The sequence below is a fragment of the Zingiber officinale genome, chromosome 6B, assembly GCF_018446385.1.
Source record: "Zingiber officinale cultivar Zhangliang chromosome 6B, Zo_v1.1, whole genome shotgun sequence".
In the NCBI taxonomy this organism is placed as follows: Eukaryota; Viridiplantae; Streptophyta; class Magnoliopsida; order Zingiberales; family Zingiberaceae; genus Zingiber; species Zingiber officinale.
Genome location: NC_055996.1, coordinates 100,487,356 through 100,511,102, shown reverse-complemented (window position 1 = coordinate 100,511,102; position 23,747 = coordinate 100,487,356). Strand labels below are relative to the sequence as shown.

At 40.7% G+C, this 23,747-nt stretch overlaps 2 long non-coding RNA genes across 5 annotated transcripts; both read left to right on the top strand.

Moving 5' to 3' along the window:
- The first annotated feature begins 5,978 nt into the window (after window positions 1–5,978).
- Window positions 5,979–7,403, top strand: LOC121988484. Its single transcript, XR_006114034.1, has 4 exons — window positions 5,979–6,338; window positions 6,407–6,628; window positions 6,698–6,815; window positions 7,011–7,403. It is a non-coding gene; the product is annotated as an uncharacterized LOC121988484 (long non-coding RNA).
- Window positions 7,404–17,057: 9,654 nt separating this feature from the next.
- On the top strand, window positions 17,058–23,525 carry LOC121988483. 4 transcript variants are annotated; one of them, XR_006114032.1, is made up of 15 exons: window positions 17,058–17,636; window positions 17,771–18,068; window positions 18,360–18,430; window positions 18,578–18,648; window positions 18,750–18,929; window positions 19,013–19,172; window positions 19,273–19,598; window positions 20,085–20,481; window positions 20,578–20,750; window positions 21,543–21,584; window positions 21,655–21,827; window positions 21,907–22,083; window positions 22,169–22,249; window positions 22,686–22,768; window positions 22,846–23,525. It is a non-coding gene; the product is annotated as an uncharacterized LOC121988483 (long non-coding RNA). The 4 variants fall into 4 exon arrangements; XR_006114031.1 differs by having other exon boundaries at window positions 17,058–18,068; window positions 19,273–19,418; window positions 19,525–19,598; window positions 22,846–23,521; XR_006114033.1 differs by lacking the exon at window positions 17,771–18,068 and having other exon boundaries at window positions 22,846–23,522.
- The last annotated feature ends 222 nt before the right edge of the window (window positions 23,526–23,747 follow it).

The following is a 23,747-nucleotide window of genomic DNA, read 5'->3' as shown; positions in this document are numbered from 1 at the left end:
AATGAACGGTCCAGATTAATTCAGGATGGATCAATGGCTAGATGAACTCAGATCTGGATGAAAACTTCTGGATCTCCATCAATGGCTTAGATCTGCTCCTCATTAGGTTGGATCGGCCAGATCTTCAACGGATGGTTCAGATCTCTCCTATTCTTGATAAACGACACATAATGCTTCAAAGCTTGATCTTCTCGTTTGAACTCCGATTCGAGCCCAATTTCGATCCAAATAGATCCAAATCGAAGATCCTTTGATGCCTACAAAATAAGAATCAAATATTAGCATCAAATAATATAAAAATATAATAATTTGCAATTAGGTCCAAAATAGATACAATGCACAAAATATGATGTAACCATGATTTAAACCTATATAATCAACATCAAACCATGCATATATGAATCAAAATAATGTAATGAAATCATGGTTATCAGGCTCCAAGACCCCGATGACTTCTTTAGAGGTACCTACATCGGTTGTACCCTTTGTACCCACCCCTACCGTATTTATGGTACCACCAGCGGTACCACCAGCATACCCGACACCTACTCCAGTCGTGCCCATTGCGTACCTAGCACCACCTCCACCTTTGCCTACTGCGTACCCGACACCACCACCACCGATGCCTACTACACACGCGACACCCATGCCAGCAGTAGCAGTTGCTCCACATCCGGTGCCACCACCTATCATACCTCCAACCGCACCCACCTATATTGACCCTGTTGTGCCACCAGCGGCACCTTCCCCAGCTTATGTAGCAACACCGGGGATACCTCCCCTGTCCTATCCAGCGGTATCACCTGTAGTACCAGCTCCAGTGGTTCCGCCAGTTCCAACAACAACCCCTACTCACCTTACTAATATAGTTGCGGCACGAGCTAGGATCCCAGCTCTGGTAGAGTCGATGAAAAGTCGATTCACCCTATTATGCAGAGAGACTGATCTGAGTGTGACCCAGTCCTGGATAGAGACTATGGAGCAGACCTTCTTCTACATAGCATGCTCTGAGTGGGAGAAAGCAAAGCTAGTTGCTTTCTATTTACGGGGCGAGGTCGATATCTGGTGGGATATGCAGTGTTTCATCATAGGCGAGCAGAATACCACCTGGGTGAGATTCATAGAGGCTTTTGAGAGCCAGTACTTTCCACGGTCGTATCATCTGACACGCCATCAGGATTTTCTGAGTCTTCAAAAGAACAACCGCACAGTGATGGAGTACAATGTTGAGTTTAATTGGTTGGCCAGATTTTGACTAGAATTAGTTGCTGAGGATAGATCTCGTATGCTTCAGTTTGTCTAGGGACTGTATGGACATTTGCAAGTAAAGATCGCTGGTTTTGGAAATTCATCCTATTCAGAGGCATTGGATAGAGCCTTATGATTAAGTTAGCTCAACAGAGAGCATATCCGGACAAGAAATGAAAGCAAATGGATCGGACATCAGGACAGATCCAGCGGCCCCAGGCTACTGGATAGCAGCAGAGTGGTCACAGTCAGCCAGGTTAGGGTACTTCTTGGGCATCTGGTCAGCCTTAGAAGTCAGGACGGTCTTCTTCAGAACGTTTCTGATCTCCTCAGCAGAACCGGAAACAGACCGCCAGCGACATTCACTGCACCCGGTGTGGGTCCAGAGACTACATCGCTTTAGCTTGCTCCCTGAGACAGTCAATTTGCTATTACTGCAAACAGCCTAGGCACGTGAGATGAGATTATTCGCTGAAGGCTCAGTATATGGCTTCCGAGGTTGCTGTTCATGGAGGACAGCGCAATCAGTCATGGACTCGGCGAGGAGGGCAGAGAGCCCAATCTTCGCATCGTCAGCAGAGGATAGCTCCCCCTGCAGTAGATGCATATGACATGCATGGACAAGAGCTCTCCAGTGCCCTTATGGTACCACAGAGTTCTGTTGTGGGACCACAGTATCAGTTGCAGCCCCAGCCACTAGTTCAGTACCAGTCACAACCTTAGACCCTAGTTCAGTATCAGCTGCAGCCACAGCTACAGCCACTAGTTTAGTACCCAATCACAACCTCAGACCCTAGTCAGTATTAGCCGCAGCCACAGCTACAACCACTGGTTCAGTACCAGTCACAGCCCTAGCCGCCGGTCCAGTATCAGTCGCAGCCCACATATCCATCTCTAGCTCAATATCTGGTACCATCATAATGGTAGACTCAGACTCATGCCCAGCAGCCTTTGGCAGCACTACCACCTCCACCACCGCCAGAGACTGGATGTATTCACGCGGTTACTAGAGAGGATGCGCAGCAATCCGAAGGATCCATTTTTCGTGGTATGGTTTTACTTTATGCATTATCCGTTGATATGATGATAGATACTGATAGCTCGCATTCCTTTATTTCCCATACCTTCATGAGGGACATAGGTACACTACCTACTCTTAGACCGTAGCAACTGACCGTCTCCCTACCGTCCGATGATACATTGGGCGTCACTCAGAAGGTCAGAGATTGCCCGTTAGATTTTGAAAATATGATACTCATGGTTGATTTATTAGTATTGGAAATGGTCGAGTTTGACATTATCCTTGGCATGGATTGGATGTCTGCATATCATGCCACTGTTGATTGCCAGACGAGGGTAGTCACATTCCGGCCTCCGAACCAACCCTAGTGGGATTTCATTGGCATCAGGGATGACGGCATATCGATCCTTTCGGTGATTCAGGCTCAGAAGCTGTTGTCGCATTATTGTCAAGGATTTCTTTTGTCATTAATTAATGCTGACAATAGCGGGAGTACTCAGCTCTCAGACGTTCTAGTGGTCTGAGAGTATCTGGATGTATTTCCAGATGAGTTACTTGGCTTGCCTCCCCGAAGGCAAGTGGAGTTTGCTATTGAGTTGATTCCGGGGACCGCGCCAGCATCGAAAGCTCCTTACCGTATGACATCGAAAGAGTTGGACGAGCTAAAGGTCCAACTCCAGGAGTTATTGGACAGGGGATTTATTCTCCCTAGTGTATGCGCGTGGGGTTCTCCAGTATTGTTTGTCAAGAAAAAAGATGGTACTCTGAGGTTGTGCATCGATTACAGACAGCTGAATGCAGTGACCGTCAGAAATAAGTACCCCTTACCACAGATTGAGGATTTGTTTGATCAGCTCAAAGGTACATCAGTGTATTCTAGGATTGATTTGTGATCCGGATATCATCAGTTGAGAGTCAAAGATTCAAATGTTCAGAAGACAACATTCCACACCAAATATAGACATTATGAATTTTTGGTAATGTCATTTGGGCTTACCAATGCTCCAGCGATATTTATGGATTTGATGAACCGTGTCTTTCTGGAGTATCTAGATTAGTTCGTTGTTGTCTTCATCGACGACATTTTAATCTACTCGCGTTCCGAGGAGGAGCATGCACAACATCTTCGCATAGTCTTGGAGACTCTTCGACGACATCGTCTATACGCGAAGTTCAACAAGTGTGACTTTTGGCTACCCTAAGTTGGTTTTCTAAGACACATGGTGTCTAGCCGAGGTATTTCCATAGACCCTCAGAAGATCGAGGCTGTCACCAGCTGGGAGCAGCCGAAATCAGTTCAGGAGATCCGTAGTTTCTTGGGACTGGCTTGATATTACAGATGGTTCGTCAAGGGTTTCTCTCGCATAGCTATGCCGCTGACACGCCTGACCAGGAAAGGCGTGAAGTTCACATAGTCAGAAGCCTGCGAGACCAGCTTCCAGGAACTGAAGTGGAGATTAGTGTCAGCACCAGTTCTGATTTTGCCTTCTGGAGAGGATGAATTCGTACTCTACACCGACACTTCTCTATAGAGTTTGGGCGTTGTTTTGATGCAGCACGGCAGGGTAGTCTCCTATGCTTCTCATCAGTTGAAGGAGTATGAGAAAAACTACCCAGTACATGGTTTAGAGCTGGCTGCTATTATCTTTGCTTTGAAGATTTGGCGACATCATCTATATGGTATTACATTTTAGATTCTCACTGATCATAAGTCTCAAATATCTTTTCACTCAGAAGGAACTCAATCTCCGACAGAGGAGATGGATGAAGTTCTTAAAGGATTACGACTGTACTATTAGCTACCACCCGGATAAAGCTAATGTGGTTACCGATGCACTTAGCTGGAAGTCCAGAGGGACTTTAGCTTGCCACTGAGTTGTGGTCACGGACTTGATTCAGGGTTTCTCTGGGTTGGGCCTTGAGGAGCAGGGACGGATAGAGCAGGGTATTCTGGTTACCATGGTTGCTTAGTCATCGATCAGGATGAGGATCTGAGAGACGCAGGCCGGTGATCAGTGCTTACAGTTCATTGGCAGCCAGATAGCTTCCGGGCAGCAGACGGAGTTCACCTGAGATGACGAGGGTGTTATTTATTTCCGAGGCAGGTTATGCGTACCTCAGTCTCACCCGGTCTTGGACGAGTTACTTCAGGAGACTCACCGCTCCCGATTTGTGATACACCCAGGCGAAACCCACATGTATCAAGATTTGAGGCGTTCATATTGGTGGAATGGCATGAAGAAAGACATCGCGGAGTTTGTAGCTAGATGTCTAGTCTGTCAGCAGGTGAAGGCTGAGCACCAGAGACCTGCCAGATTACTTCAGAGGATTTCAATTCTAGAGTGGAAATGGGAGCACATCACTATGGATTTTGTGGTGGGATTGCCTAGGACACGACGAGGCCATGACGCGATTTGGGTGATCGTTGACTGATTAACCAAATCCGCACACATTTTAGCAATTCGAAAGACCGATTCGCTGGATTGATTGGCAGAGCTGTATTGTCGAGAGATCATCAGATTGCATGGTGTTCCATTGAGTATTATATCGGATAGAGACCCACGGTTCAAGTCCCGATTCTGGCAGAGTCTGCAGCAGGCCTTGGGCACACAACTCTAATTCAATATAGCCTTCTATCCGCGGACAGATGGACAATCAGAGCGGACCATCCAGACTTTAAAGGACTTGCTGAGGTCTTGCGTTATAGATTTTGGAGGCAACTGGAAAGAGCACTTACCATTGGTAGAGTTCGCCTACAACAATAGCTATCATTCGGCTATCCAGATGACATTATTTAAAGTATTGTATGGTAGACCTTGTCGGACACCCACCCTCTAGGAGGAGGTTGGGGAGGCCCAGCTGCTAGGACCGCAGAGAGCTTAGCAGGAGGCAGAGTTGGTCCGTACTATCAGGCGGAGGATGTCAGAGGTGCAGGACCACCAAAAGAGTTATGTTGATCAGAGACGTAGACCCCTGGAATTTTCTACTGACGACCATGTATTCCTCAGAGTTTCACCCACAAAAGGGGTGAAGATATTTGACCTCCGAGGTAAGCTAGATCCACGATACATTGGGCCTTTCCAGATCTTAGAGAGGATTGGAGCGGTAGCTTATCGTCTGGCGCTATCTCCAGCTCTGGCAGGCATTCACAATGTATTCCATGTGTCTATGCTGAGGAGATACGTACCCAACTTAGCACATATTCTATCAGATATATCAGTTCTCATTCAACCTGATGTTACCTACGAGGAGGTTCCGGTACGGATTCTGGACCACAAAGAGCATCAGCTACGGAACAAGACAATTCGACTAGTTAAAGTTGGATGACAGTATCATTCTGACGAGGAGGTTACTTGGGAGCTCGAGGATACGATCCGAACTTGATACCCTCATCTTTTCACTTGAGGTATGTGGGTTAAATTTCCGTTCGACATTTATACTATCTATTTATTGCTAGTACTTGCTGATGATAATAACAAAAAATTGAGGATCAAATTTATATTAGTGAGAGAGAATATAAAATATCAAAAAAGGATGAATAACTATAAGATAATTTTTAGAAATTTTCTGGAAATTTTTCGGAGCTCATATGATGAGTTTAAGTGGATCAATTATTGGGCCACGGGAAAACCTGTTTAAGCTACCCATTTAAACGAGGAAAAATTTTATTTTTATTTTTCCTTTTTCCTTTTCTTTTTCTTCTCCCTAGTCGCCATTTTCTCTCCTCACCCACGCCATTCCCTTGCTCCCGACGTCGTCTCCCTTCTCGCCTCCTCCCCGAACTCTTCGGCTTCCCCAAACTGATAGCGTCGCCACGACATTTCTCTTACCCGAGTACAAAACCGTCGGCTAAGCCCTCTTCCTGTCCTTGTCGCCACCCCGTGCCCTAGATTGGGTCCACAGCCACCGACACCCCCTTACTGTTGCCTCATTTCTTCCCTGATTAGCCGGCCACCCGTGCAAAATCTCGGCCAAGAGAGAAAGGTCAAGCCCTAGTTTTGTTCGGTGCCACTGGATCAAGCCGGTGCCACCCGATCGCCGGTGTGAGAGGGCGTTCAAGACCTCGAGGGTAAGTTAACTTCGACCTGTTCTTCTCCTTTTTCTCTCTGACGCACACAATAGCCCCCTTACTAGCAGTCTGTCATCTTCCCGATCTGAGGTGCCACCCTTGCTCGGGTTGGTTTTCGGCCAAGAGCAAGGATCCGAGCCCTAACTTGGTTGGAGTTGATCGTGAGCGACTTTTTGACGATTTCTTCCTTCTCCCGTGCTCTGGAATCTAGCTATTACCGGTGATCTTGGCTTTGTTGATCTCCACAGCCCTCAGATCTAGCCCCCGCCGGAGAGGGAACCACCGATTGGGTAAGTTACAGGTTTGGGGTTCGAGCTCGTTGTGCGATACTGTCTAATTGTGATGAATGTTCCTGGCAGTGACATCTAGGTAGTGTCGGCCACAAATCTTTGGCAGCTGTATTGTTCGGCAAGCATTGTCCAGCAGCTGCTCTTCCTCTTCTTGGCTGTGAGTCAACAGTGGAGACTTTGTGTTGAGGTAAGGTGTAGAGAAATTGATCCTTGTTATAGCTTATGCCTAGAATTGAAGTTAGGAAGGATTTGGAATGGTTGATCCAAGTGGTTGTCGTGATAGTTAGGGTTAACAAATAGGGTCTTCCCTAACAAGTTTTTGGACTTTATTTAGCTATTTTAATTCATAGAAACTTAGCTAAATAAAATAATTTGGTTACAGGACTCTGATTTACGACGAGCTACCTTACGTGAGATTTCTTTTGGCACGCGCTACATTTGAGGCGGGTACCTTGACTTATCTTTTAGATATTGCCATTTGATATGCATAGTGGATTTTAATAAGTAGTAATAATTATGTTATATCTGCATCGGTATGTTATTGCTTGATTCCTTCAGCATGCTTATTTATTACCTGTTTTGCATCCATTACCCTCTTGATTATTTATGCTCATAGAGGTAGTAACATATCATGTCTTATGATATATCGGACTAGACATTTACCATATCTGATACGTGTACCTAGATCTTCGTATTTGAGTCATTTATTTTTGAAACATGTTTTATGGTGGTAGATATGGTCAGGATTTTCATGCTTAGTGTCATGCACTATATTGCATGATTGCATGCTGAGCGATTGACAGCTCCATTATTGTTAAGCTCATCGCTAGTTACATGGATCTACACACACAACCACTCATGGGTTAGTGGTATATCAGGCAGGGTGTGTGCAGTTTGCTCTGTTAGTGCTCCGCTGGTCCACTCATGGGTAGCATGCCGTAGCGTGGTAGCACGACAGGGATCCCTCCTCTGGACTGTCTCAGGGAGATGAGAGCATTGAGTTCCCCTACTTATGATTTGGGGTAGGAGGATAGGTGATGTGCGTAAATATTATGATCTTCTACGCATATTTTAGCGCACATTCACGTGACTGATGCACATATATTCTTCACATGATCACATCTTTTATCTTGTATTCATCATATCTATTGTTTTGTTCGGATATCTACTCTTTGTTTGATTTTATGTTGACAGGAAAGATTTTCTGAGCTTGAACGGAGGACATTGATGCACCGGAACCAACCAGAAGACACGACCGTGCAACCCTGCACAGCCGTGTGGCCAAACAGGAGAGGAAGAGCACACGACCGTGCAACCCTGCACGGCCGTGCGACCACAACAATGACCAGTTAGCACACGGTCGTGCAACCCTGCATGGTCGTGCTACCCCAGGTAGAGAAGGAGACTTGCACGACCGTGCACCCCTGCACGGTCGTGCCCCAGGAGACAGAGCCCAAGGGCTACATGACCGTGCAGCCACGCACCGAACCAAAGAAGGGCACGACCGTGCCGCCCTTACACGGCTGTGCCGCCACAGCCAAAACTTAGGCTATAAAAGGGGTATTAACCCTTTTTGCAAAGGGGAGGCGAGCCGTCAGGGAGAAACATGTCTTGGAGCAATTCTACGTCGCTTGGGATCACCGTTTAGCAAACTTCCACCACCACATCGACTCCAGAAGCTGAGAGTGGGATCCGAAGGCCGCTCTTCGACACTCGATAAGCATATCCCTTATTACTTGCTGAGAATTGTATGTTTGTCTATACTATGTTTTCGGATATCTCTCTAGCATTCATGGAGTAGATCCCCTTGTTCTGGAATTAGGGAGTAGTCGTGGTATGGATTGATGTAAGACTCGAATTGTGTTTGTACTTGCTGAATGAACCTTCATGCTTTGTTTCAATTGTTAATTGTTACTTTTGATTGTGAAGAACTTGTCAGCCTCGTAGAGGATTATCACTAGATCGTACACCCGAGAGGCCCTAGTGACAAGGGTAACCTATTCACGGACATCTAAGATAGCTCCTCGAGAGGAAGGTAAATTCTCCCCAAGGGAGCGAGAGACCAGGCTTAGCTCCACTCATCATTCTTAATTTACCAGTTAGAGTTATGACCTCAAGATTTGTTGAGGTACCCTAGTGACAGGGGTAAACCATGACAGGACTTCTTAGGGCATTACCCAAATCTGGCTCTTGAGAATACCCACTTAGCTTCCGACAATAGCAGGAATAAGGAAAGCGAGAATAAGACAAACCGAGATGCATCAATACTACCACGACGAAACTGACCCCCTAGAACTCCTCATCACCAAGTAATATTTTGACCTTGCGACTCTCTCCCTCGACCTTTCTTTTCCCTTAGCCTGTTCAAGACCGTTGGTAGTCTAGGGAACCATAAGTGAGCGATTGCTAGTGCTTGTAGCCAGTCCCTGTGGGATCGATATTTTTATTACTGACGATGAATCCGTGCACTAGCTCCCCGGCAACGACGCCAAAAACAGCACAAAGTTATGGCTGAATTACGATCGGTCTGCAATCTACCCAGAATTCGGCACAACTCTATTTTGGCATGGCACAGCCTGTGTTCTTTGTCGCACGGCCGTGTGGAATCCACACAGCCTCACACGGCTTCCTCTCGGATTGAGTCGCATGGCCGTGTGGGATCACACGGCCGTGACCTTCTTCATCTCTACCGAGGTCACACGATCGTGGCCTTGCTCCCCTCTGGAATGTTGGCATGGCCGTGCCATTTGGCATGACCGTGCCATTTGGCATGACCGTGTGTTGTTTGGCCACGGTGTGATTGGCACGGTTGTGCCATTCGGCACAGCCGTGGACTTCCTTCTCTCGGGATCCTTAGCACGGTCGTGCTAATTGGCACGGCCAAAGCACAATAATGGCCACACGGTCGTGTGGCCTACACGACCCAAGCTCCTGTGTGTGTTTTAGCTCCATTTTTGCTCCAAATAGCGTCCTGTCAATCAAAACAATCAAAGAGCAGATCTCCGAATAAAATATACTGGAAGTATGACATTACAAAGAAATAAGGTGCAATAAACATAGAATATGCTAATAAAATACAAGTAGATGTGCGTCCAAACATGCATAAATGATCATAAGATCTACACACATCAATAGGTGTACTCCGACAGCATCCTGTCCACTCGGTCACTCATCAGGAGCAGTGATGGCAGAGTGCACAGTTGTTATAGCCCTACCCACTCGGTCTCACCATCGTGTGTAAGATGACTGACTGGCGTCAAGGGTGACCATGTCATTTGCATCATATGCATGGATTGCATTTATTGCTTGTGTTTGTTGCACTTTGTTTGCTGCATATTTGGTAGATGTATATGATTGACATACATACAGGAGATATGACATTTTCGGTCTAACAACCTTATTATTCTGATAGGAGATCCTGGTGAGTACAGCTTCTCTCATTTCCTTCAATTTTGCATTTTCCATTGTTATTTTAGGAGACTGTACGCATAATTATTACTATTGGTTATTTCTTACTATGCATGTCAACTTGGTATCCGCTGAGTGTTGGACTCACCCCGTTGATTATTACTATTTCAGGTTGAAGCTGTCAGGAGGTTCCAGTCGCTAGTCCCCACCTTGAGTCGTGACGATTTTCTACCTTTGGACTTGTGGTTTCCTTGATATATTTTTTTATATATTTGTGATGTATAACTGTACTCGTGGTTTTTTATCGAGTTTTGGTCTATTGCCTTTGTTTTTCGCTGCATTGAATTTTTGTTGTGGGTTTAAGTTTTCCGTCGTATTAGTGGAGTAGGTTTTATTTAAATAAATTGTATGGTTGTGTCTACTAGAGACTGAGTTAATATAAACTGTGTGGATTGTTAGTTATTTTTATTGTTATTGTTCCGGCCGTGTTGACTGAGGTTTGTGTGGCCCTGAGGGCTTTATAGTAATGTTTCAAATTGTCACCGGTACATAGGAGATGCTACCGAAATTTCCTCATTAGGGACTCTCCCGGGGTGTGACATATTATCATCTATATCTATATCAATTCTATCTCTAGAAGACAAGGTTATTTGTTGAGAATTGTAAGTTTCCCCATGTTATAAAAGCCTCTAACGAAAATATGCATCCTAGCATCTACCTTAGAGATAAAATAACGATTCTTGTAATCACAACATGGACAATAAATTCTGTTATCTTCAGTCTTGTCTTTGTAAGCTAACTCTACAAATTTATTAACTTTTCTCCTATATTCTTCTGAATTCCTATTCTTTGAATGAATCCAACTTTTTCCATATCACTGGTCTTTATCGATGAACAATTTACTGATAAAAATAACTATTTATAAAAGAAAAGTAGTTTGTCAGATTTATATGTTTATGAAAAATAAGATATTTTGACAATCATTTATAAAAGAACAACACCTTTTATAGAAGTTCTCTCCAATGTGATAAAGCTCTAACTTCAAAACTTTCGGTATTCAATGCTTACAAAAAAATTATAAAAAATTAAATGTGCATCATCACATCAAAGGATTGACCACCCATCTTCAATTGTAACGCAAAAAATCATCACTAGATCTAAAACCTTATGAATAGATTACGAAAGTGAGTGTATGAGTGAATCTTGTAAAAGTATGATTGCTTTGTTTAGTATACAATTAGTAGTAATCTTAAAATTGTTGGGTTATCAAAAGTAAACATATTGACCATTTATTGAACATCTTAATTTCAATAGGATAGGGAACCCAAAATAGAAGCAAAACTCAAATAACACACGCTAAAACTTGTCAAATTTTGGAGCGGTGTGATTAATTTCTTATCACTCCCTCCGTCACCATAAGACAGTTCCCTCTTTCTGACTTGTAATTTATCACGATTAAAATTAGGCTAATTTCTCCACCGCATTCAGAAATTTCTTCAACCAGTGCCACGACAAAATATTACTAAAATCAAATCAAAGGCAATAAGAGATATATCATGTAAATTGATTTACCGACGTGACCTAATCGGGTAGATTATGGGGCGGGCACGACATGGTGAGAAGAAGAAGACGAAGAAGGTGGCAGTGGCGGCAGCAGTGGAAGCGGCGGCGACAATAATGGGGGCGGAAGCAGTGACAATGGCAGTGACAGTAGCGACGACGAAGTGGTTTAGGGCTTAGGCGCGTGAGAAGAGAAGAGAAGTTAGAAACAACATTAATACAAATTTAGAACTTATAACTCAGTTTTGATAAATAAAATTAATTTTCTAAAATATACTCATTTTTATATATAATATAACAAAATATAATAAAAATTCATTTTAAATTTTAAAAAAATCTAAAAAATTCTATATAATCATATAAATTTATTTTCATATTAACTATTAATTATATTATTTTTATTTCCTAAATTAATTTAATTTAATTTAATTTTAATTAATTTTAATTAATTTTATTATTTATTCTTATTATTATGTTATTTGGGGGTGTTTGGTTCAGATTTGTGAATCGGAATGGTACTGAGTTTGATTATGGGGTCAATAGGAATGAGAATTATGATTGCATTTTCAGTGTTTGGTTTAAAACAACGTCAGTAATAGGAATCAAATAAATTTCTAATTTTATCCTTATTAGTTAATGCATTAAAAAAATAATTTGAGTTGTTTTATTTTAAATAACTGCAATATAAGATTTTACTTGTTTTGACTTAAAAAATAACTACAATATAAGATTTTTTTATAGATAATTTTAGCGCTTTTATTTTTTTTTTTCCTTTTTCTTCTTTCGTCAACACATCTCTCTTTCCTCTTACCATTTCGCCCCCGGCCTTACGGCCCTCGCTGAGAGAAAAGAACCTAAACCTATGATTTGCATTGGCTGCGCTGGCGAGCATCGCTATAAGCTGGATTGCTTCTACTTCCTCCTCCAGATCTCTGTGGGTCGGTGGGATGACGACTTTGTTGATTAGGCTATGAGTCCATTATTTGCCAATCGAGGACAGGTAGATGAGCCGGGGTGGTTGTTGAGCAGTGGTTTATGTTTAAGAGGTGAAAGCTGCGGCCTAGCTGGAGGACCTTTAACTGGATGGCCTTGGGAGATCTGATGGAGTTCAGGTTCTTCGGGTTATCGTCGTCCGTTTTGCATCATTTGGATGAGTTCTCTCACCGGGAGGATGGGGAAGTGGCAGTGGGAGAGAGGGAGTAGGAGACAGCGCAACCGTCTGGGAACAACTTTGTAGGTGACGGTTGTTGCTGCCGAAGGCAGTAGCATGGTGTACTTGACTCAGACACTAGATTTCTTTCGCCGGAGCTACTCTGACCAACTTCCACTTCGCTGGTTGACAGAGGAGATGGGGCTACAGCACGGAGGGATGTAGATGAAGGGGGCCACGAGAATATTTGGTATTAAGGGGAAAAATTAGTATTGGGTCAAGGGTATTTATGAAATAAGGGAATATTTAGATTGTTGAAAATAGAGTAATGGCTGATTGAAGGGGGGACACGGGAATGAATCATTGCCCAATTATAAGGATTCATTTCTTTATTTGTATTCCCATTCTTGTAATGCAAACATTAACAATTGCAGTCAATGATTACTATTCTCATTCTCCACTCTTATTCCTCTAAACCAAACACCCCCGTGTTTTAAGCATACCCTCATAATTCTTAAAATCAATATGTTTTATTACATCATTAAGTAATAAATTAAATATTTAATATGTTTTATTTTCATAATTCATAAATTATCAATAGTACCTAAACACAAATTATAAATAAAAAATTTTCATTAAGTTAAATTTATAAATATATTTTTCTATGTTATTATTGTATAATAATTATATAATGTATATATATAAATCTAAGCTACGATCGTTCCGTGAAATGATATTGGATCTGGAACAGTAGAGTCCGCGACGGTTACCACGACCATTCCGACGAACCATGATCAAGATAATTTAAGACAAATACTTTTTTTACCGTGTTATTTGAATATCTTATATAATTATATTTTCAATCGTATTTATTAAGTGTCTTATTTAGTTGAATTTGAGATACAATCTTAAATACTATCTTAAATTTAATGTCTCCATGTAAAATTTTGAGACATCAATTATTACTGTTTTAATTAGTTAGTATTTGAGATGAATTTTGTTACTGTCTTAAAATATTTATCTCAAAAGCCTAGTTTTCTAGTAGTGCAGTTGTCTACCCAACTGGACTTCCTTCTGCCAGATCTCAACCAATTTGAACTTCATGCCAGCTACCAACCTAGCTGGACTTCAATTTGGTGTTTTGGCCCTCTAGACCCATCAGGTCCTGCACACATAGTAAAAGGTTAGACAAACAACACATCTAACTTTAACCTATTTGTCATACATCAAAACTTGATTATTAATGCAACCTGCACCCATAGTTGTAAGAGGTTTTTCCGCCTCCGGGAGGTATCCAAAAATGAGAAGTTCATAGTGGAGGAAGATCATTAGGAGTAGGTCTTGGATTAATCACCTAAGAGGCGAATACCAAGTAAATCTCAGAGTTGTGTATGTGGCGTCGGTATTGATTCAAGTTTCAGTTGCGTATTCAAACGATGATCACAAGATCAACACAAGAAGCAATTGAAACTATTCACCCCCTAGCTCGCACGGGTCCTAACATAGTATGCATCCACATATCCTATAATTGAAAGATCACCTTATTGTCTATTGAACAAGATGTCATAATTTATAGTATTCCTCAAGTATATGAAAATTCACTTGACTATATCCTAATGTTGTCGACTAGAATTTGAAAGAAACTTGCTCATCATACTAATAGTTTGCACCAAATCAGGTTTTGTGCAAATCATGACATATATCAGACAGCCAACTGCACTGGCATAAGGAACTTTTGACATGTCTTGGATCTATTCATCTATCCTTGGGCACTATACAAAAGATAATTTGAAATGATTCATCAGAGGTGTACTTACATATTTCACATTTCCCATGTTAAATTTGTCCAACACCTTCTCAACATCAGTCTCTATGTAACTCCATCACAAAAATCTTCTTGGCCACACCCAAATCTTTCATGTCAAATTATTTTCTTAGCAACATTTTAACATGTTAACCTCCTTTATACTCTTTGAAGCAATCAACATACCATCCACATATAGTAACAAGAAGATAAGTGAATCATCGTCAAGGCTCTTCATATAAATGCAGCAGTCATACTCACATCTTCCATACCCATTATGAACCATGTAAAAGTCAAAATGCTTGTACCACTATTTTAGATATTACTTTAGCCCATAAAGTGACTTCTTCAATTTACAGACTAAGTGCTCCTACCCAGGCTGACTAAAATCATGTGGTTGTAACATATAAATCTGCTCCTCCAAATCACCATGAAGAAACATTGTCTTCACATCCATTTGCTCCAACTATAAATCATGATTTGCTACCAAAGCCAACACCACCCTGATAGATGTATGTCTGACCGTCGGAGAAAATATCTCATCATAGTCAATCTCTTTCCACTGTAAGTAACCTTTTGCTACTAGCCGAGCCTTGAATTTATACTCCTCCCTTTTTGAGATGGCTTCTTTTTTCTTGTATAGTCACTTGCATCCTATAGTCCTTTTCCATTCAGGAAGATTCATCAGATCACATGTTTAGTTCTTATGCAAATACTTTATCTCCTCTACCATAGCACTCATCCACTTATCCTTCTCTGAGCTATGTATTTCCTCCTGAAAGGTGTTGGATCGAGTCACACATGAGGGGAGGGGGGGGGGGGTGAATCATGTGGTTTTGAAAATTTATTCTTTTCGATTTGAAGTCAAAGTGCATGGCGGAAATCTAAATTGGAAAGCTAAGTAGAAAAATGAGCAAAAGAACAAGAACACAGGCAGTTTTACTTGGTTCGGTGCCTTCAATGACTCCTACTCCAAGACCCAAATCTTGCGAACCTATCGATGCATAATCCACTAAAATACCTCTTCTAGAACCGCGGGAAGAGAGGATCGAGTACAAAGAAAGTCAGAGAAGTGTAATACGCTACACTTTCCATTTGCAGAAATTAAGTAAAATAAAAGAACTAAGGTTACCAAATAATGTTTGAAGTCGGTCGACTTGAGCTCGGTGTTTGGTAGGCTTCTCAGTGATAGTTGGGCATAGTAGAGTCGTGCAGGGCAGCAGCTGTTGGTTAGTCCTAGGAAAACATACCGGTTCCACTGTATAAATTTTTTTTGTACAAGCGTTGAACCTTTCCTTAAATAACCTATTGTGTTCTTTAGAAGTTAAATTAGGAATCCCAGACGGAACTTAACATCATTGATTCCAAATTTAACTTATCTGTTCTTAATGGTTTAGATTTGAATCGCAAGCGGAACTTAACACTATTGATTCAAATCTACCTAAGTTATTAATTTCATTAAATATTAATTCCCAAAATTGGCTTCCAGGACTGCATGGCGAGGCACATGACCTTCTTGGATATGGGAGCAACCACCACCGCCTAGGCAAAGCCTTTTAAGGAAAGCTAATATTTAATTTCCTTAAATAACTCTAGGTTAACCAAAAAGAACAATCGAATCACAAATTCGAAAAAGAAGAAAACACAAACTCGAAAAATAAATTCGAAAAACTAGATCTAATTGCCTCTTATATTTAGAATTCTTACAAATAAAATAACTAGTATGATGCGGAAGAAAATTACTAGTTATGCCTTCTCTTTGTAAGCTAATGACCTCGAGATCTTCTACCGTATTCCTCGCCTCTCCTTAGACGTCGTGTGGGCGACGATCCTCCAAGATGAACACCACCCAAAAGAGCTTCTCCTCCTTGTAATATTCGGCCACCACCACCACAATAGAAAAGAGAGCAAAGGGAGAAGAGAGGGAGAGAGGGGCCGACCACCAAGAGAGTCTCCAAGCCAAAGAATAAGAGTTGTATCTCATGAAGCCCCCTCACCCCTTCTTTTATATTCACTACAACAAATATGTTAAAAGACAACACTATAAAGATAACGGTTTTCGAAGGAACTGTTGTTAATTGGATAAAAGACAACAGTTTTGTCAAAAACCGTTGTCTTTGAGCTTTAAAAAAAAACTAAAAGACAACAGTTTTGTAAAAACCGTTGTCGTTGAGCGAATTGTTTTCTAATCAACAACGCATTTTACAACGGTTTTTTAAAACCGTTGTTGTTTAGCACATTTTTTAGAGGATACGACTACAGTTTTGTAAACTGTTGTAAACTTAATTCTTCAATTGTCGTGGCTTAATGCCTTTCCACTACAACAAAAACCCTCATAGACATCGGTGGAACAACAATAGTTTTAAGCAAAAACTGATGTCTTTGAGTATTTTACACCGATTTTTTCCAAAACCGGTGTCTATGAGCGCAGATTTTCGCTCATAGACATCAGTTTTTTAGGCGATGTCTATGAGCGCCTTTTTTCATTAATAGACACCGATTTTTACAGCGGTTTTTAAAATCTGATGTCTATGATTAAATAAAATAATTTAATCTTTCCACCCATACTTAGCCGAAATTTGCAACACTTCATTCTTCCCTCCAAACCTAAACCTATGTCGCGTAGTCCACCCATACTTAGCCCTAAACCTATATCGTCGCTACGACACCACCACTTTCCTCCGGCTATCTCTCTCAGCCCCTCATCTCCCTCTTCTCCTTCTAGCGTACCTGCCTCTCCCGATCAGGATCAAAACCACCTGCTCCGGTCCTAAGCAAAATCGCAGCATAAATGATAGATGCAATTCCCCCCTTCGAAGAGCACACCGGCCTTCCCATCGGTGACCCTCTGCACGATCCCATTGTACATGTGGAAAGGGTTCTTTGGGGATCACGATCATCCCGGGCAGGAAAAGGGGAAGCTCGGGGAGCTTCGGCTTTGCCCGCGCCAGCAACACCGCGATGCTCTCCTCGCCGCCCGCCCTTGCCTTTGCCTCGGAAGGAGAGGGGTTCCGCTGGATGAAGTCTTTGAGGCCCTTTTCGCCGCCTGGGAAGATTGAGGGTGAAGATTGAGGCACTGTGGAAATGTGAAAACCCTAATCCCCTCCTTACATCTACACTCTTACCTGTTGCAGTTCTTTGATCTGATGTTGGTTTTGTTTGCCATTTCACTATTGTGGTCGTCGTTGGGAGATTTGAGTGGATCGGTTGATATGTGTAGGGTTTACTCGATCGATTTGTTTTCATTGCAAATCTACGCCCGTAGATCGATTTGGTTCCTGCCTTTTAGTGGCTGTCTGTGAGACCACCTTCGAACTCCGATTATATCAATCTCCTGGGTCTACAAAATCTGCACTCCGCCAAAATCGAACCTTTCCTCTCTGAGATACCATCATTGTACCAATCTCCGGGTTCTACACTTTCAATTTGTTAGGAGGAGGCAACAAATCGCAAACAGAGTCGAAGAGAAATGAGAGGAGGGTTACTGGAAATCGAGCCTAAGGAGCTCAAGTTCGTCTGTAAGTCTACATTTCCCTTTTCTCCTCCTCGATCAATCGATCCATGTTTTATGTGTTTTTCGTGGTTTGCTTTCTTTCTGGACGGTGTGAGGTTGGAGTCGTGTACGATCTTAAACTTGCTTAATGGTTCGCATTTGGTCTTCGAAACAGTCTAAGTCCTACACTTCCCTTTTTTTATGATCATGCATAATGGTTGTGGATTGTTTTGTTTGGCTTCTTGGGTGGACTGTTTGATCGCAAGGAATTCAGTTAGTTTTCTAACAATTTTTTTGCTGGTTGTGGATCGAGCAGTTGAGTTGAAGAAGCAGAGCTCGTGTTCCCTGGAGCTAATTAACAAGACAGATCAGTACCTTACCTTTAAGGTATTTCTTTTCTCCTTTTTATTGCATTATTACTTACATCTGTGTCATTTATTGATTTAAGTTACTGGTTTGATCAAATCTGGATTTCTTATATAGTTGTTTGGGTTTTGTAATCTAACTAATCAAGCTACCTGTCATTGCTTGAAGCTTTCTGACAATCAGGCACAAAAGATGTTTGGCAACAGATGGACAGAGATTGCAAAGGTTGTATCAGGAAGGTATTTCAACCAAACTTCTTTATTTAGTATTTACTAATAAGCCATCCACTGTGATGGGTGGACAGGTTGTATAAATATGATTTGTATTTGCTTTACAACAGAACAGATAACGCTGTAAAGAATCGCTTCTCCACCCTCTGCAAGAAAAGGGCAAAATTTGAGGCTTCATCCAAGGAGAATAGTGTTCCATCTTTGGACCCAAGCAATAAGAGGGTTCTTGTTGAAGAACCATCTATAGCAATACTAATAGGGGAACCATCGACATCAAATAAGCAGATGGGGTAGATGAATTCACTGTGAACTAAACCACCAAGAAAAAGTTTAATTATTTATTTTTCTTATTAGTATTTCATTTGCAAGATAGGTATCACATCTCTCCTCTCAAAGAGACAATTGAAGCACATAGGAGATCTCTTGGGGAACATGGTCCAGCTCAACATCTGCAAAGGCCACCTCTATTAGAAGTTCAAAACTTTGACACAGTTAATCGTCATCATTTAATATGAGAGGCTATACATATGATGGTAAACCACTATCAATTTGGTTTATCTTCTTTTTGTAAAAAGATTTGTTGATGCATTCTGCTTCCCCCTAAGCCCTCGCCTTTTCCTAATGACTAAGCAGCTTCCAATAAGGTTAGTCAAGCAACTTTCCTTGGGAGAGATGACCCAAAACTAACTGCCTTGTTGCAACAAGCTGAATTGCTGACTACCCTTTCCAAGAAGGTTAATGCAGAAAATACCAACCAAAGTCTTGATGAGGCTTGGAAGGTGCTAATTTTGTCAGCGCAAATGATTTATATTCAATTTGCTTGAAATGTTAACCTAACTTCTATTTCATTGGTGTTGTGAATCTTTGGAAACTTTGAACCATTAGGAGCTTCAAGAGTACTTGATTCAAACTGAAGACAGTGGGCTACTAAGAAAAAGAATTGCTAATTTTGTAATCAGGTAACTAATCAAGCTACCTGTCATTGCTTGAAGCTTCAAGAGTATTTTTCTCTTGTAAATATTCAATGTTTTCATGACCTCACATTGATGGTTCTAATTGGAGTGGATCATAGTTCCTGTAATTTGATTCAACATATGCCAGTTCCATGTCTCGTTTATGCATGAGTGACTGGTTTCACTCATTTGGTTTATGTTAGCTACATCTATCTTGTTTGGTTCAGTCTTGATCAGTTCCTAATCGTTTCTTCCATAAGTAATCTCATGAATTTATGCATACCAGTGCATTTCAACTCTATGTTAGGGTTTTGATTTACTAGAACCACATTTCAACTCTAAATTAAACTTACCTTTTTCAACTCAAGAAATTCTATAGCCTCATGTGCCTGGTTGGTAACTTGTGTTTACTGTCATATGTTGATGAATGGCCTAAAAACCACTTCTATTTCTACCTTGAGATATGCTGATAGTTTGTTGGGTTTTGATCAGGTTGTTGAAGTACCAAATGTCAGTTGGGATGATATTGGTGCGCTAGAAAATGTCAAGAGGGAACTGCAAGAGGCATTTGAAGGTGAAAAGTGGTGAGATTAGGGAAATGAAAGGTGCAAGAAGAATGGAGCAGTATAGCAAGTTGAACAGATTCTGATTCTCATAATTTAATGCCCCCATCGGGTTTGCCTCCGCCGGCCTCTCGAACAACGAGATTCGTCTGGAGGATGAGAGCCCTCTCATTGCCGAGGACAACGGTGCCCCCATTAACGGCGTGGCGGAGTATGAGAGGCCGAAGAAGGTTTTGATTTTGATGAGTGATACTGGTGGTGGGCATCGCGCGTCGGCGGAGGCCATCAGGGCTGCCTTCAACCAGGAATTCGGCGATGAGTACCAGGTGAATTAGAAATTTAATTAATGATCTTGTCTCCAAGTGGTCCAGAAAGTAGCTTTTTCCCCTTGCTCTATGGATCAAAATCTTGTGCTAGTGTAGGTCTTTGTGACTGACTTGTGGACGGAGCATACGCCCTGGCCATTTAATCAATTATCGAGAAGCTACAATTTTTTGGTAAAGCATGGTGCTTTGTGGAAAATGACGTACTATGGTACCGCACCTCGCTTGGTGCAGCAACCACATTTTGCGGCAACTTCAACGTTTATTGCTCGGTTAGAATGTTTCCTTGTTTTTATCTTTCCGACACCTTGTTTTTATTCTTTTTCAACATTAAAATAGTGTTGGATAACTTCTAGATGTGTGTGTTGGGAAAATTGGTTATTGTTATGAATTAGTATCAATGTTCCTTAAATAGTTTAGCTGTAAGTTTATCTTTCACTTTGGCTTAAAACGATGAATTCCAATATTATCTTATCCTCAATCTCTTTCTTTGTGTTGGCTAACATGAGTTCTTATCCATATTGCAGAGAGAAGTGAAAATATTCTACTTGTTGACCTTCTCTCTGATTGTTTCACACAAACCTGAGAATAAATAGTTTGATGCGGTTTTTGACTACTGAAAATGGATATACCCTTTAATTCAGTGAGAAATGTTGGATCAGAGTGAATCATCAACTTATATTTGTAGTTAAGATCTTCTCAGAGACATTTTTTAGTCTGTTTATCTCTATTATTTGGCACAATCAAAAGCCACAGTCACTAAACACTAGGAAGAACTGTGTGCCTTGGTCAGTGATGGTGCAAAAAAGAGGATCATTATCATTATCATGCCTATTAATTTCAATTAAAGTCCATGCTGCTTTTATCTTAGGCGTATGAGGTAATCAGTGAAATTATATGGAAGTGGTTTTTTTCAATTAAAGTACTAGAACTATAGACTTGTCCTCTGCTCATTTTACTTTCTTAATTTGAGAGCAAATCAGGAGAACCCTATTTAAATTTAAATAGATATCTCGTTTCATCATCGAGTGGATAGATGCATAAATCTTTATGGTATTTTGCAGGTAAAGATCACTTGCATGTTTCTCAGTTTGGTGGAGAATAAGGTAAACCTTTCCATTAAAGGATCCAGAAGATTATTTTTTACTTACTGGGGTACTCCTCAATTTTCATCAGTACAACATGAATGTATTCCACAAGCTATTCTGGGAATGGATGTTATTTGTCAAGCAAAGTCTGGAATGGGTAAAATGGCGGTTTTTGTACTTTCTACTCTTCAGTAAATTGAGCCAACAGCAGGCCAAGTTGCTGCACTTGTGATGTGTCATACAAGAGAATTGGCCTTCCAGGTTTGACTTTATTTTTAAAGAATGATTTATGTTGATTTTGGTGGTTCTAGAATTTTGATTCATATTTATATTTGTGCAGATTTGCCATGAGTTTGAGCGATTCAGCACATACTTACCAGGCATCAAGATTGCTTATTGTATACTATACTTGTTGTCCAGTAACTTATCTTTGAACTATTAATATTATATCGTGATATAGGTTTTACATCAGAAACCAAAGAAGACACTGAAGGAGATAACCAAAGATTTATGCCCAGTTGAGACCACTTATAAATTTTCAAAGTTTCAGTCATTTAGATTGTCAGTAACGAACTATTTTTTTGGTTTGATTTGGTTTTCAGGTTCTTAGCATACAACAGTTATACAGAATCAGTACTATGTACTGGGATGACAAGTATGGCACGCAGAGTGTTACATCAGAGGTCTGATTTCACTTAGATATGTTCTTAAGTTGTATATATATATATATATATATATATATATATATATATATATATATATATATATATCACATGCATAATTTTCATATTCACAATGGAATAGCTAAGTGTGGTACCAACTAAGTTTGTGTGGGGACAAAATAGAGAGCAATTAAGGCACCAAGACGGGGCCAGTCTAGTGACGCAATAATGGTGCGTTTCTAGCATCTAGTAATATTCTTGTTGACATAACCAACTGATGGAAGACAATTGGGAATAAATATATTGGCCTATACCAAGTCTTCCATCTTATAGCTTGCCTTTGGGACAAATGGTATCAACCTTATTTTGCAATGACTTCAAACTGTTCTGTTGCACTTTTAGGTCTTTCCAAGTAATGACGTAGAGTTTTTTTTTTTTTTCCTTTTCAATTTTATAGATCATTTCAAGTATGAGACTTGTGATGGCCGAGGGCTCAAATAATTCTTCCAATAATTCTTTCTTGTTAGATGATGATTCCAGGTAGGCCTTAAACTTTTTCTTCCTCTGTTCTACATATTAGTTACTATAAATTAGATTTACATTCTCCTTTGATGCAGCATTCCATTTTTGGTCGATGATATCTCAAAGTCAATGACGGAAATAGATATAGCAGATATTGATCCACCGCCTTTCCTTTGTCAGAGTTCGGGCTTTGCATTTTTGGCACAATGAAAGTAGCAAATGTTACCCTCCTGTTTATCCACTGCTAATCCCCCTGTGCCTGTGCATAAATTTCTGCCTTCCATCCTGTCCATATCATCAAGTAAATAGGGTAGTATTATAGAAGATATAATATCATTCTTTTATGATATGATCTACACATGCACATTATAAACAATATACAATAAGCAATGATGATATATGGTGAATTTACTTCTTTACTTATTTCTTGTTTTACTTGATGTATTATTGAGCATCTCATCCATATATTATAGGCCTTGGAAATTATATACAGTTATATATTGACCATAATATTAGTAATTTGATTATCAAGTTGATCTCATAGTTCTGTTGGTTCTAAAGGAAATTTATTCTTTGTCACTTTTTATACGTACAAGAGTTTTGGATTGTTTAGGGGAGAGAATTACAAGTCAGAAAAGCTCAAGTTCTTTAGTGGATATATACAGTTGTTTATTTCACCTTTCTTGATCTCAATGCACACCAATCCCTTAGTTTAGGGAGGTAGTACATTTTGTTGAGTTGTTGTTACAAATTAATCCCTTATATTTATGTGATAATTGATGAATGTTTCTTTTTTTTAAGCATTTCAGTTAGTCATCTTGTTACCTGGTGCCCTTACTGCTTTTTCAACTATGATTTTTTGTCTTGGTTTACTAATATATTATTTATGTGTTTACAGTTTACAAATCTCAAGTACTCTAGAGTTGAAATTGATGAAGTGCGGATCGAGTGGGCTGAATGCATGCTAGATTACATTTGAAGTGCGGTTCTACCTTGA